Source organism: Miniopterus natalensis, chromosome 8, assembly GCF_054644295.1.
Source record: "Miniopterus natalensis isolate mMinNat1 chromosome 8, mMinNat1.hap1, whole genome shotgun sequence".
Taxonomy (NCBI): Eukaryota; Metazoa; Chordata; class Mammalia; order Chiroptera; family Miniopteridae; genus Miniopterus; species Miniopterus natalensis.
This window is the reverse complement of record NC_142088.1, coordinates 39,592,490-39,606,707: the sequence shown is the minus strand read 5'-3', so window position 1 is coordinate 39,606,707 and position 14,218 is coordinate 39,592,490. Positions and strand designations below refer to the sequence as shown.

The 14,218-nt window shown below is 40.6% G+C and overlaps 1 protein-coding gene across 2 annotated transcripts in view; it reads right to left on the bottom strand.

Annotated features, from left to right (window-relative positions):
* GPR155 (G protein-coupled receptor 155) overlaps nt 1-334 on the bottom strand; it is a 39,040-nt gene extending 38,706 nt beyond the window's left edge. Inside the window, exon 1 of one of the 2 annotated variants that reach the window (XM_016206209.2) lies at nt 132-334. The gene's annotated coding sequence lies outside the window, so the exon portion shown is untranslated. The remainder of the gene's footprint in view (nt 1-131) is intronic. The other variant, XM_016206284.2, reaches the window with a different exon arrangement.
* Nucleotides 335-14,218: the final 13,884 nt, after the last annotated feature.

The following is a 14,218-nucleotide window of genomic DNA, read 5'->3' as shown; positions in this document are numbered from 1 at the left end:
GTCCTAAGGGTGGGCACTGCGGGGCAGAGGCGGGCAGGCGCAGGCGGTGGGCTGCGGGCCTAGGAGCCAAGGGCTGGGCGCTGCCCACCTACTCAGGTCCGGGGGGCGGGGGCAGCGGGGGCGCATCTCACCTGCTACGTCTGCAGCCCCGGGGCCGCGAGAAGAAGGGAGTCGATGCTCGCAGTGGGCCAAGCAGAGAGGAAATCACCGTCATCTCCCACCCACGGCGCCTCTCGCAGAGAGCGGCCAGCTGCCAGCTGCCAACTGCAGGAGCTCAGTCACGTTCCACGAAAGTGAGATACAGAGAAAAGCCGTGGCGGGGTCAGCTCCGCCCAGCGCCCGCCCCGGGGCCCGGCCCCGCTCTCAGGCCCCGCCCGGCGCCCCGAGCCTCCCAGCCGCACAGCCTCCGGGCCCGCCCTCAGGCCCCGCCCCGCCTCAGGCCCCGCCCCGCCTCAGGCCCCGCCCCGCGCCCCGAGCCTCCCAGCCGCACAGCCTCCGCGCCCGCCCTCAGGCCCCGCCCCCGCCGCCGGGACGCCGGGGCGCTGGGAACCCGGCCCCGGCCCCGCCCCCGGCCCAGGCCCCGCCCCCGGCCCAGGCCCAGGCCCAGGCTCGGGACTCGGGCGGCGGGACTGCGGGCTGGTTGGCTCCTGCAAGATGGCGGCTGCAGTCGGTAATTCTAGTCTCCTTTTTCCTACACTCGGCTGCACTGGCCTTTGGTCTTTCCGCTTAACCCCAGCTTCGTGCGGTCCGCCAGTTCCTCTCTTAGTTAACCTGGTCCTGTTTATAGCACAGAGTTTAAACGCAAGGATTTAAGAGTCAGACCTGAGTCAGAATCCCGCCTTCCACATTCCGAAGGCAATGTGACCTTGACTTTCCTAAACCAGAGACTGCAATGTCCGTGAAGCTTTAGCACTGTGCTTGATGTAGAATAAGCTCCCAGGCCCTGACTGTTTGTGTTGATGTTGTGGGGGAAACGACACGCATATCCCCTGGGCCTACCAAGAGGACACTGGTGGTATGGGTGGGAAATTTCCAGAGCTGCTTGAAATGAAGGGCCCCCATATAGTGCAGGTCCTTCAATAATGCCTTTTCTTTCACGTAGTGTGTTATAGCCTTGATGAAAGGCTAAGAATTAAACTCTTGCTTATATTAATTTGTCTGTGGTGAAATTGTTCTTGTTACATGTCTCCTTGCAGTTTCCAAGAACCTATCTAGACTGTTGTGAGGACTTACTGTATAGAGCTCCGTGTTGAAATCAGAAGGAATCCTGTATTTAAATTAGTCTTCTGGAATTAAAATTATTTCAAACTTAAAAATATTTATAACCTGATCCCACTTAATACCTACCTCCATCTGTCCTTTGTGAAGCCTCTAGTTTGCTTTGCATTTTTAACTTTCTTGTCTCGCAACTTCAGTGTCTTCCTATCATCTTGGTGGTTTTAGTGTAAAGATACAAGAATATAACTTGACAAATCACAGTAAACTAAGGGTTGATTAAAGTGTCGTGGGCAGCGGGAATGGCCCCAGGTGTTAGACTGGTGGGGTCAGACCAAACCTGGGTTCAGCAGCCTCAGTACTTGAGTTCTGGCTAGGAAAGAATTCCAGAGCCAAGACTCCAACTATGAGAGAACATTTATCTATAAAATCACAGAGGTAGAAGAAGTAATTTGTAGAAGAAACAGGCCTAGTGAACAAGTTATAGCGGCAAGAGACGGGCCCTTGGAGCTTGGGAGTGAGGAGGGTAGTGGTAAAGCACCTGGGGTAAGGGGGAGAGGGAAGGGAAAGGCATAGGGGTGTTCCTGGGGAGGGAGAGCAACTGGGTCCTCCATCCTAAGGGTTTTAAGGGTGAAGTTTTTAGGGAAGGTCCCAGGGAAAGATTTCGATAGAATATTCAGCAGTTTCCAGGTGTGTTCTTTCAGGATTATGGTCTCTATTGCTTGGCCAGCACCAGGTCAGGGGGTCATTATTCAGTGCAGTTGGTCCTGAGGTCAGCCATGGCATTGTCTGTCTTGCTTTGCTGCTTTTCTGGGCTTGGAACTGAAATACAACTGAGGCCTAGACTTACCTATAAGGAGGAAAGGTCAGGGGGTCCAAACCACATGACCAGCGATATGCTAGGGAAGGGAAGGTCACCCTGGGGACGAGTTCCCACAATACAGTTGTCCTTTTATAGGCACCCAGGGCTGTCTGCCCTGGTGACCTTCTGTACCTGGCCTGCTATCCTTGCTGTGCTCATGTCTGTCTAACTGCCTACCATAAAAGGATCTGAAAATTAGGCAAGAGAAAAATGGTAAGAAACGGAAACTATAGAAAAGTCATGCATCCTGCTCCGGTTCTCATTTCAGCTTTGTTCTCAATTATTAAAAAGAAAATCACAGGCCCAAAATGGAGTCATTTATGCTAGGCCACATCACTAAACTAGGGCTAATACCATAATTGCAGTTTCAGTTTCTAATTTTTTTAACTATTGTGAATGTAATAAATAATTATAAAATACAGGAAGGGGCAAAAGTAGGTTTATAAATGTATGAAAAATAATACAAAAGTTAAATAATAATACAAGAATAAACTCTGTGTTTGACATACAACTGTAAACCTATTTTGCTCCACCCTATATTCAGATAATACAGAGAGGAATGAAGAAAGTGAAAATCAACACTTACTGATAATGTTTTACTATATGTATCATTTTTTCTGTGTATATATAGACTAAGAAAAATAGCATCATAAATAGACATGATTTTTAGCAACATTTTTTCATTAATATATAATTAACTTTTATCTATAAATATAGGTCTATATCATAATTTTTAGTACCTATCAAGTATTCTCTATTGAAATTTGAGGATAACCTTCTTTGAAAAAGTAGGAACTCTAAGCCATTCATAAAGTCTAATAAAAGATGAGTAAATAAGAGGAAGATAAAGTAGTAAAAGTGATTAATTTAAAATTTTTTATTTGACTATGTCTAAGGCTTGCTTTGGCAGCATATATATACTTAAATTGAATAGGTCTAATATAATTTCAAATTTCTTTAAGTTACTTAGTTTCTTTAAACTCCCATCCCCTTCCCAACAGAACCAATTTCTCTTTAGGAAACCGTATACATTTAGAGAAGTTGACTTCACTCTGCCTTCAGATGTGATATAACCTAGGTAGCCAGTCAGTACATTCCATCCCTTTGGACTCAAAGACTGAGTCAGGGTGGGCATAAGCTCTAAGGCAGTTTGATACAATGACTCTTAGGACTTTTGCTGAGAATGCTGAGATTCTCTTTCCTTTTGGGCAAGAGGAAGATGCTGGGCGCCATCCTGGGACCATGAGAGTAACCAGTCTTAGAATGATGCAGACACCTAGAAAGGCATGGCAGAGAGAAGGAAATAAATGGATCCTGGATGACAAATTGAGTTGTAGAATCAAGCCTCACCTGAATCCAGTCTGCCTGTGGACTTCTCATTCATGTGAGCCAATTTTTTAAAAAACTTTTATGAGTTTATATGAGTCAAACTGACAACAATTGCTGAGAAGCAAAATCTCAACAGATTGAGAAAATGCTCCAGAGCTTTTTACAACTTATTTTATACATTAGAATAAAAGGAAGAGACTAAGGAGGGTTACCTGAAATCCACTGGTGGTAGATTAAAGAGGTGGCAGGAAGCAAAGGGGGAGGGGAATCTGTGATTAGATAAAAAGTCAACTGGAGAGACACCGACTTCTTTTACATTGGTGGGTATAGGATAGTTAACATTTACAACATATAGATGGTATGTAAGAAACAAGATAATAATGAAGGGTTCTGTGTTATGGTGCTATGGTTGTGCCTTGAGAGGTCTGGAATAAGAGATTACTCTGATATTTCAAAGATATGTTGTGTTAGATGCCAAAAGACAATAGACAGTCTCAGTTAAGGTCAAGATTGATTTTTGTTAAGGAAGCTGCAGCCCTAGGACTTGACTAACACCATGACTTGATTTTAGTTTGGAATTTTTATGTTCTGACTATCCTATGTGGTTACTTTTAGTCTCTGAGTTTGTAAGGCCTGCCATGCAGGCCTTGCCTGAGCTTGTTAGGTTTAGTGTGGTCCCTTTTCCATGTGCACAGTTTCTGCCACGACCTGCGCAGGGAAGTGGGGGATCCTGAGAGGGAGCGACGGGAGATTAAGAAATACACAGAAATATATAAGACAGTTAAAGCTGGGGTCAGGTGGGACACTGCCCTCAGATGGAGAGACAGTGACCCCAAGCAAGGTCAGCATCTTTATAATATACATCAAGGTAACATTTCTTCAAGGAAGCTGCGGATGGCTGAAAAGGTCAAAAACAATCCCTTGGCAAGCTTTCTCAGAACATACTGTTTTGCTGAGCCCAGAACTTCTTGGGAGTTTTCTGTTGGTATACACTGCACCCACTATACACGGAAGCTGGCACCTGACCGTTTGGCTGATTACATATCCTAGCCTTTGGCAAGATGTGTTACATGCAAGCATAGCTTTGCTCAAGCCAGCATGTCAGCCTACACAATGGACAGGAGGAACCTGTATCCAGGCACAGCTTTGCCTCTGCCCTGGACAAGGTCTTTAGGGCACAGTCTTGCTTCTGCCTGAGTCCCAGCCAGCTTCCAGGTTCAGCCACTCTCCACAAGTTTCCCCTTTTGTTCATCTTCAGATGCATTGATGACCAACTTCTTGGTTGGCAAATGTGGTCCCATGTTGCTAGGAAGGCTCATCCTTTGGAAGTCTTAGTGTCAGTCTTTGTCTTGATGAAATGGTGGAGCATTGGGAATGGGCACGATTGTAACCTTGGATGGAAGTCAAGGCCAAATTTTTCTTAAAAGGGAAAGGTAGATAAGTGAGAGGCAATCAGGACTTATGGGCCTTCATTAAGAAAAAACACTCTAGATAATTTCTAACCTGCAAGCTATCATGATCCAAATTTTGCCATCTCACTTTTATGTATTTTGCATCTAGCATAACATTTACTTAAAATGTGAGGACACACCATACACCTCTTTGGTTTTTACAGTTTAATCATGAGATGGATTTGCCATTACTGGTGGTATTATCATCATCATCATCATCATCATCATCATTATTTTATTATGGCCCATCTACTTCCCATTGAAAGCACTCAAATGTCATTGTTAATTTGATTCCTGCTAGTTGTACAATTGGGAACTGTAACTTTAAGGTTTAATTGAGCCAATCAATTCTCACTATTGTTTAAACAAGTTTTTTTAAAAAAAATATGTTTTTGTTGATTTTAGAGAGAGACTGGAAGGGGGACGGAGTGAGAGAAAAACTTCCTCCTGTATGCCCCTTACTGGGTATTGAGACCACAGCCCCTGGGATTCAAACCTGCAACCCTGGGCATGTGTCCTGACCAGGAATCGAATCAGCAACCTTTTGGTGCACAGGATGATGCTCAGCCAATGAGTCACAACAGCCAGGGCTGTTTAAACAAGTTTGAGTTGGGTGTTCTGTGACTTGAAATCAAGTTAATAGAAAAAAATTTTAAAAGAAAATGCCTACAGTAATTATCTCTGAGTAGAAAAAATACACATGATTTTTTTTCTGTGTAGAAAAGTTCTCAAAATTTCTACCAAAAAATGTGTATTAATTTTATCAGGAAAAAGTCTGAAACAAGTCTTAAAGTGTATATTTTAGCTATATAGAAATGGTGAACAATACTTAATAGTAAATATTTTTCTAAAACAAATTTAAAAGCCACTATCAGGTATTAAACCAGGTAGGAATACAACATTTACCCATAAAATAAAACAATTTAAGAGCACTGTAATAGTGTAATATATGAACCTGTAACAGACTAAGGCCTTGTTTTTGTTCATCTTTGTATTCCTAGCACTTAAAGTAGTGTGTTTCCTGATATATACATTAGGTGTTCCATAAATGGTTTGTGAATTATTCAATAAAACATAATTGTTTACCAGCTGTCCAGGATGTTAAAGTGTACTTCTATTCAATGTGAGCTATTTGATACAAACAACTGTGGTATAGTTCTTTTACAGTACTTGATTTCTTATTTTTTCCAAATTTTCACTTGGCCCAGGTTTATAGCCTTATTTAAATATTCTCCCAAATTGTGGCTTCTTTTTGTTATTTTTAAATGCTATAATTAAATAAGTTAATTTCTTATCTGTCAAGATAAAACTCTGAAATTATCTTTTCATTTAATATATACAATGTATGTACATGTGTGTTTTTGTAAATATATACCAGTTTCCCCTCAACCCCCTTTCAATTTGCTATTAAAATATTCTTATGGCCCTGGCTGGTGTGGCTCAGTTGGTTGAGCATTGTCCCATGCACTGAAAGGTAGTTGGTTTGATTCCTGGTCAGAGCATATACCCAGGTTGGGGGTTCGATCCCCAGTTGGGGTGGGTGTGGGAGGTAACTGATGGATGTTTCTCTCTCACACTGATGTTTTTTTCTCTCTTTTCCTCTCCCTTTCTCTCTCTGAAATCAATAAAAATATATTTTAAAAAATATTCTTATGAAGCTTCCAGGTTGGTTAACATGTGTAGGTGCTGGGAGAGTGGTGCTTCTTCAGAGGGCATGGAAGCTCTGTGCCCCTTCCCACATATCTTGACCTATGCAACTCTTCCATCTGGATGTTCATCTATACATTTTTATAATAAATGTAAATGTAAATGTATATACACACACATTTTTTTCCTTACAAAAGCAATGAGGGAAAGTAGAACCTAAACATATCACCTTGTTACTGATCTTATTAACCTCAGGTAAGACTCAGATGTGGTTAAATAGGTAGAGGCTTTTGTCTGTGCCAGCACTTAAGAAGTTAAGCAGAATTATAATTAAAATGCCAAAGGTTAAAGACAAAGAGAGAATCTTAAAAGCAGCAAGAGAAAAGCAGTTATCTGCAAGGGAGCTGCCATAAGACTGTCAGCTGATTTCTCAACAGAAACTTTGCAGGCCAGAAGGGATTGGCATGAAATATTCAAAGTGATGAAAAGCAAGGACCTACAACCAAGATCAGTCTACCCAGCAAAGCTTTCATTTAGAATCACAGAACAGAAAAGAGATTGCCAGATAAGAAAAGTCTAAAGGAGTTCATCACCACCAAACCAGTATTACAAGAAATATTAAAGGATCTTCTTTAAGAAAAAGAAGAAAAAATGAGCAAAAGTATGAATAATAAAATGGCAATAAATACATGTCTATCAACAGTTACTTTAAATGCAAATAGATTAAATGCTCTTATCAAAAGACATATAGATGATGAATGGGTAACAAAACATGCTCTGTACAAGAGACTCACTTCAGATCGAAAGACACACACAGACTGAAAGTAAAGGGATGGAAAAAGATATTTTATGAAAATGGAAACAACAACAAAAAAAGCTGGGATAGCAATATATATACAAGACAAAACAGACTTCATAATAAAGGCTATATAACAAAAGGCAAAGAAGGACCCAGCAAAACCACTTCTGGGTATTTGAAGAAACCCAAAACACTAAATGGAAAAGACATATAATCCATATATGTTAATTGCATTATTTACAATAGCCAACATGGAAGCAACCTAAGTGTCCATCAATAGATGAGTGGATAAAGAAGAAATGCATATATACAATGGGATATGACTCAGCTATAAAAGAATAAAATCTAGTTACCTTCAGCACCATGGATGGACCTAGAGGGTATTGTGCTGAGCGAAAAAAATCAGACAGAGGACAACAAATGCCATATGTGAAGTTATATGTGGAATCGAAAAAAAAAAAATAAATGAACATACAGAACAAAAACAGATTCATAGATACAGAAAACATTTTGACAGTTGCCAGGTGGGAGGAGGAGTTGGGGAACTGGCTGAAAAAGGTGAGGGGATTAAGAAGTACAAATTGGTAGTTACAGAATGATTATTTTGATATAAAGTACAGCATAGGGAATATAGTCAACAATATTGTAATAACTATTGTCAGATGGTACTAGATTTATTGGGATGATCACTTAGCAAGTTATATAATGTTTAGCCACTGAGTTATACACCTGAAACTAATATAATATTGTATGTCAAGTGTAATTGAAAAATAAAATTATTTAGCCCGGCCGGGCGTGGCTCAGCGGTTGAGCGTGGACCTAGGATCCAGGCGATCAGGGTTCGATTCCTGGTCAGGGCACATGCCCGGGTTGTGGGCTCGATCAATGACTCTCTCATCATTGATATTTCTATCTCTCTCTCTCCCTCTTCTTTCCTCTCTCTGAAATCAATAAAGATATATTTTTAAAAAAAAGAAAAAATTATTTAAAGTGAAAAAATGAAGATGTTAAGCAGAAAAACAATGAAGCCAGAATTAGATTATGAAACTGAAAGTTAAATCAATGACTTTGATAAGATAGCTTGCAGAAACAACAGAATAGAAGCATGATGACTTTGGTGGCCCATCCAGTTTGTTTCAGGATGGATATAGCTTCTTACTACTTGTGGTTTCATTTTGGCCACATTTTTTTTTTTTTTAAATGTAGACAACAGGAACACGAAAAACAAACAAAATACTCCCATTTTTGCTACTAGTTTGTTTACTTAAAAATGTGTTCAGACACAAGTTTATGTAATAGGAAATCTTTAAACAAAGAATCTTCTAAATGTGGAGAATTTTGTAATTTGAACAATCTCTAAGAAGAGAAACTGTAAAACTAGCCAACTTTGTAAACTATAAAGAGGAAGTGGAGAAAGCCCCAGATTTAATTTTGACTTTGGAGTAAGATTTTAGCTGATTCTAGTTAAAACACGGGTGGAAAAACAACAACACATGGGTGGAACTTTTGAGTAAATAGCTAGCTCAAAATAAGCTATTACATCCTCTGCATAACAATCAACCACAGACCTCAGAAGCATTCTTCCAGTAGAGGATATATTTCAGAAGTTCCAATCTCCTTCCCTCCTTGAAGGGGCAGGCACTATATCAATTTCCATAGTATCTTTAGTACCTGGAACAGTGCTTGGCACATAGTAGTCACTTCATAAATATTTGTTGACCTACTAATTCTTGGAATGCCAGCTAAACAAGTTTGTGAAGTTTCTATATTTAAAGAATCACTTAAAATGGAAACACCTGCTCTTTTTTTAGTCTGCGTCTTCAAATAACAAATATAACTGACCAGGAAGTATCAGAATGCTAGTCTATATGGCAGCAGAAAAATCAGATTGATTTTTGTGACTGACAAAGGCTGAAACAGAGTAAATCATGGAGGAATCATCATTGGTTGTGACATAGACTAAATATGATAAATAGTGTCCCAATAATTAATTCCACAAATATTTAAATGCTCCTAAAATTCTAAAAGTTATTTAGACTTTCCTGTTACCCTAACTTCCATGCAAGCTTTCCCTGAACCATTCCAAAAAGTTGAAACACGAAAGAGAACTTAAGAATTGGGAAGTACAAGAGCATTTGTCAGACCAAGTCAGAAAGAGGCCTGGACACTAGGTTTTGACATGGTTGTTCTTGAAGAATATTATTATTATTATTATTATTATTATTATTTTGTTAATCCCCATCCGAGGATATTTTTCCATTGATTTCTTAGAGAGAGTGGAAGGGAGGGGAGAGAGAGAGAGAGACACCGATGTGAGAGAGAGACACATCTATTGGTTGCCTCCTGCACATGCCCCGACCGGGGCCTGGGATCGAGCCTGCAACCAAGGTACGTGCCCTTGACTGGAATCGAACCCTTGACCCATCATTCTGCGGGCTGACCCTCTAAGCACTCAGCCAAACAGGCTAGGGCGAGAATATAATTTTTAAAAATACAGACATCAGGGTCCAAGTCAGAATTACTAAATCAACATCACTGGGATTGTATTTTTCCCCCCCAGATTCTGTAGATAATTTTAATGCAAATTCCCAGGTAAGAGCTGCTCTAGGGAATAAACCAGAAATTATACATCTGTTTCAAGGGCAGGCAGGAATATTGCCTTAGAGGAAGGTAGAACATTTTTTCATTTTTCTAGAGTCTCGGTGTTCTGTGGAGAGAAATGTCTTCTCATTATAGGAAAAAGGGCACACTGAGTCCGGCAACTTCCTTCAGAAATCCATTTCAATAGCTGTTTTCCTATCAGGACAGCCTTCCTCATGTGAAACCTGTTTCTTTTTGGTTTTCCCTTTATGGAGAAAACCAAACTAAAACAAAGCTGATCACTCTATTTATTTCATATATATATGAATACCATGTCTTCACTCTAGTGCCATTATCAAATCACAGTCAGAAAGTTCATGTTATGGGTGAAGCTGGATGAAGTAATTTTCTTACACATTCAACAACTAAGCCAGTACAGTTACTGTATTGTGGATTATGTAGCAAACCCCAGTGCACTCATTTCACCATCTCTTAAAGCTTCAGCTTTTGAGAAACAATCAAGTTCCTCTTTCTTCAGAGATATTATTTCCTAAGAAATGATTTTTTATTAATCTTTTCCTTTATAGTTTATGCATTTGGTGTCTTTTAAAAAAAATCATCTTCTGCATCAAGGTCATAATGATATTCACCCATACTTTTTTCTAAAAGTTAAATGTCTTTTAACATTGTTATTCTTTGCACCATTTTTCAAATTCTTGTATGTTATTAGAGCCCCACTCTAGATTCAAAGTGTAGAAAGTTCCTGTCCAACACGGAGAATACTTCTGTAGCTCCTGCTACCAAGTCTAAATAAAAAATTCTCAATGCAGAATAAAGTAAAATAAGACTATATGAAGAGGTAAAAATCTATGAAATGTCAAAGAAGATAGCAGAGCAGTATCAGCTAATGGAAATATAAATTATCTTAAAGTGAATGTATATTTCCCCTAGAGATACTGAAGCAGTAAGGCCTTAAGCCTTGGAAAGAGTGAGCAAGTGCAGGACTTGTGGACTAATGACTGGTAATCATGCTGTTGGTATGCTTAGCGCATGCCTGTCAAATGTCTAGGAGAGAGATACTTATCATATGTTTGTCAAATGTCTAGCAGGACCTTTAAGATGCCCTTGAATAAAAGTCATTTTACAGCTCCATGTCAAGTCTAATAAAAAACCAACCACCTCAAAGAAAGTAATCTTTTGATAAAATTCCTAGGTGTCCCATCTCTGAACCCCTGCTCTGGCCTCCCATACCTACCTACTTCCTTAGGTCCTTGGCTCAACTACGGAACTGGGCTCCAGCTGTACTGCTTTATGAATGTCTATTATCTACTGTCTTCTGCCTGTCTTGAGGTTTGAGTCTGACACTCAGCTTTGCCTATGTGTGTTGACTTGGCTCACTTGTGCACTCTAGTCTGTCTAATCAGAATCATAGGGCCTCCATGTAGGATCCTAATACCACCTCAAGCTGATGAGAATAAGTTCCCAGCCATAACTTTCCAGCTGTTAACTGGTAGGGTGCAATTACTTGCACTTGCAAAGCCAAACCTTAAGGATGCTCTCCATATGCTCAAATGGTCCAATTGACCATCGTCCCAGCAAAGGATGTATTTCTGTCAACATAAAATAATCTATTTTCAAAGGTATGATTTCTGTTAGGCTATCCTGGGCTTCATGAATAGCTCCACCCTTTGTGGAAAGACCTATTTTCCTCCCACCAAGTAAATCTGATAGTTGAGTGGGCTCAAGGGATGATTCTGGCCCTCACCGGTAATAGCTTTCCCTGCTGTCTACTATAAGGTTACTGCTGTCACTGTAGATTAGTCTTGGATAGGATGGGCCTCCGGATGTGAGTCAGAACTGGTAAGGTCAGTTTAGCTGCCTTGGCTGGCCCTTTCCTTTCTCATTACTTTCCGTTCTTTCCTGCAAGTCTGCCTTCTCAGTAAAAAGGCACAGCCTGGCATTCTTTCATTTCTGCCACTTATAAATTCTTTCCACCCTAGATAACCCCAAAATCTGAGGCCTTGCCATCTTAGATGCCCCACAAATCCCCTTTTCTCCTACAATCATTGCCTATGGACTCTCATCTGTGCGATATAATGCCCCCATTGGTTAGCATTCTAAAATGGAAGCAGGGTTTGTGCCTGGGGAGCTCTCAGGCCACATATAGATCTTATCTGTCACCAAAGTCCCTGCAGCAGCCTAGCTTCAAGAATTATAGACCTGAAGCTCTCTTCCATTTTCTTTACAGTCCCAGGTGAGCTATTACCACAACTCCACCCACCCCTGAGTTAGTTTCTCTATAAGCCTCACAAGGTATTCCAAAGTCACTTAGAGTTTACAGCTCTATCCTGGGCATGCAAACTAGATCACTTAGGAGTGGCACCATGAGGGATATCCTTAGTAGCTCTCCCTATGCCAGGAACCAGCATGTACCCATGACCAAAGTGAGGCTTAACATGAGTAGACCTTCTGCCCCCCCAGCACTTTCCCAACTCTGGTAGACAGGCATTCACTGAGACTCCCTGGGTGATGTTCCTCCTGAGAGGAACCTGGCCTTACCATAACCTTTTATGTACAATTCAGAATCAGTGAACCCTTGGTAGGCGTTTTGGGTCCTGCACTATTTGCGTCCTACACCATAATATGCATGTTGTATTAGTTTCCTATTATTGCTATAACACATTATCATACACTTAGTGGCTTAAAACAACACAGACTTACTATCTTACAGTTCTGGAGATCAGAAGTCCAAAATCTTTACTTGCTTAAAGTCAAGGCATCAGCAGGCTGGTTCCTTCTGGAGGATCTAGGGAAGAACCTGTGCCCTTGCCTTTTCCAGGTTCTAGAGGTTACCCACATTCCTTGGCTTGTGACTCCCTTCTACCATATTCAGAACCAGCAATGTTTCATCTCCCTCTGACCACAGTTTGGAAAGATCCTCCACTTTTAAAGACTCATATGATTAGATTGGGTCTTCACTTAGTCACATTTGCTTTGTGTACTTTTTCCCAGCCCCTTTTGTCATGTAAGATACATGTTAATAGGTTCTGTGGTTTAGGGCATGGATTGTAGAGGCCACCATTCAGCCTACCACACATATTTTCATAGGAACACCAACAAACCAGATTATTCACAAACTAAATTAATGCCATACTATAAAAGCATAATTGCCCTTAGTGTATATCTTCCCATCTAGATTAAAAACCCCTATTTTTGGTCCCTAGCATTTACCTTACTGCCCTGCACATAGTCAGTACTCGATAAGGCTTTATTTATAAAAATAAAGATGCTTGATTTGGGGGGAGGGGACACAAGTTCTGTCTTTGTGTGCCTTGAGGATGAGGAAGGTTCATGGTAGCAGAAAAGTGAATACAGCATGCAGTCAGTTGTCAGAGTTATCATTGGACAAGCTGATCTGATTGGGGAAGATACCTGTTAGAGGAGACAATGAACCAATATGCTGAAGTTAGCAAATTGATGGAGTAAGAGGGAAATCTGGAGATTTTGTGGCCAGATTTGAGAGAGCAAGTGTGCCACTAAAGCCAACCTGGAGTTCACTGATTTCTGTGCTCACATCTCTTTCCTGAATCTGACTCCTCCCAATCTTGGCCCTGAAGTGGCAGATATATGCACAGACTCCAAAGCCAGACTGCCTGGGTCAGACCCTGCTTGGTGTTTTCTGAGCTTCCTGGATCTGCAGTTTGGTGTCTTACATTAATTTGGAGAAATTCCTAGTCATTATTTCAAATATTTCTCCTGTTCATTTTTTCTTTCTTCTCCTTCTGGCATTCCCATTATGTATATGTTACATATTATAATTGTTCCACCATTCTTGGATATTCTGTTCTGTTTTTATCAGTCTTTTTTTCTCTTGACTTTTCAGTTTGGGAGGTTTATATTGGGATATCCTCAAGCTCAGAGATGTTTTTTTATCTGTGTCTTTTGTACTAATAAGTCCATCAAAGGCTTTCTTCATTTCTGTTACAGTCTTATCGCTAGCATTTCTTTTTGGCTCTTTCTTAGAGTTTCCATCTCTCTGTTTATATTGCCCATCTGTTCTTGAATGCTGTCTATTTTAACCAGTAAAGCCCTTAGCATATTAATGATAGTTGTTTTTAATTCATGGTCTGATCATTCCAACATCCCTGCCATATCTGAGTCTGGTTTTGAGGCTTGCTCCATCTCTTCCACCTGTGATTTTTTGCCCTTTAGTATATCTTGTAATTTTTTTCTTGGTAGCGGGGCATGATGTGCTGGGTATAAGGAATTGCTGTAAATAGATCTTTAGTAATATGATGGTAAGGTAAATGGGAAAGGAATATCTATAATCCTATA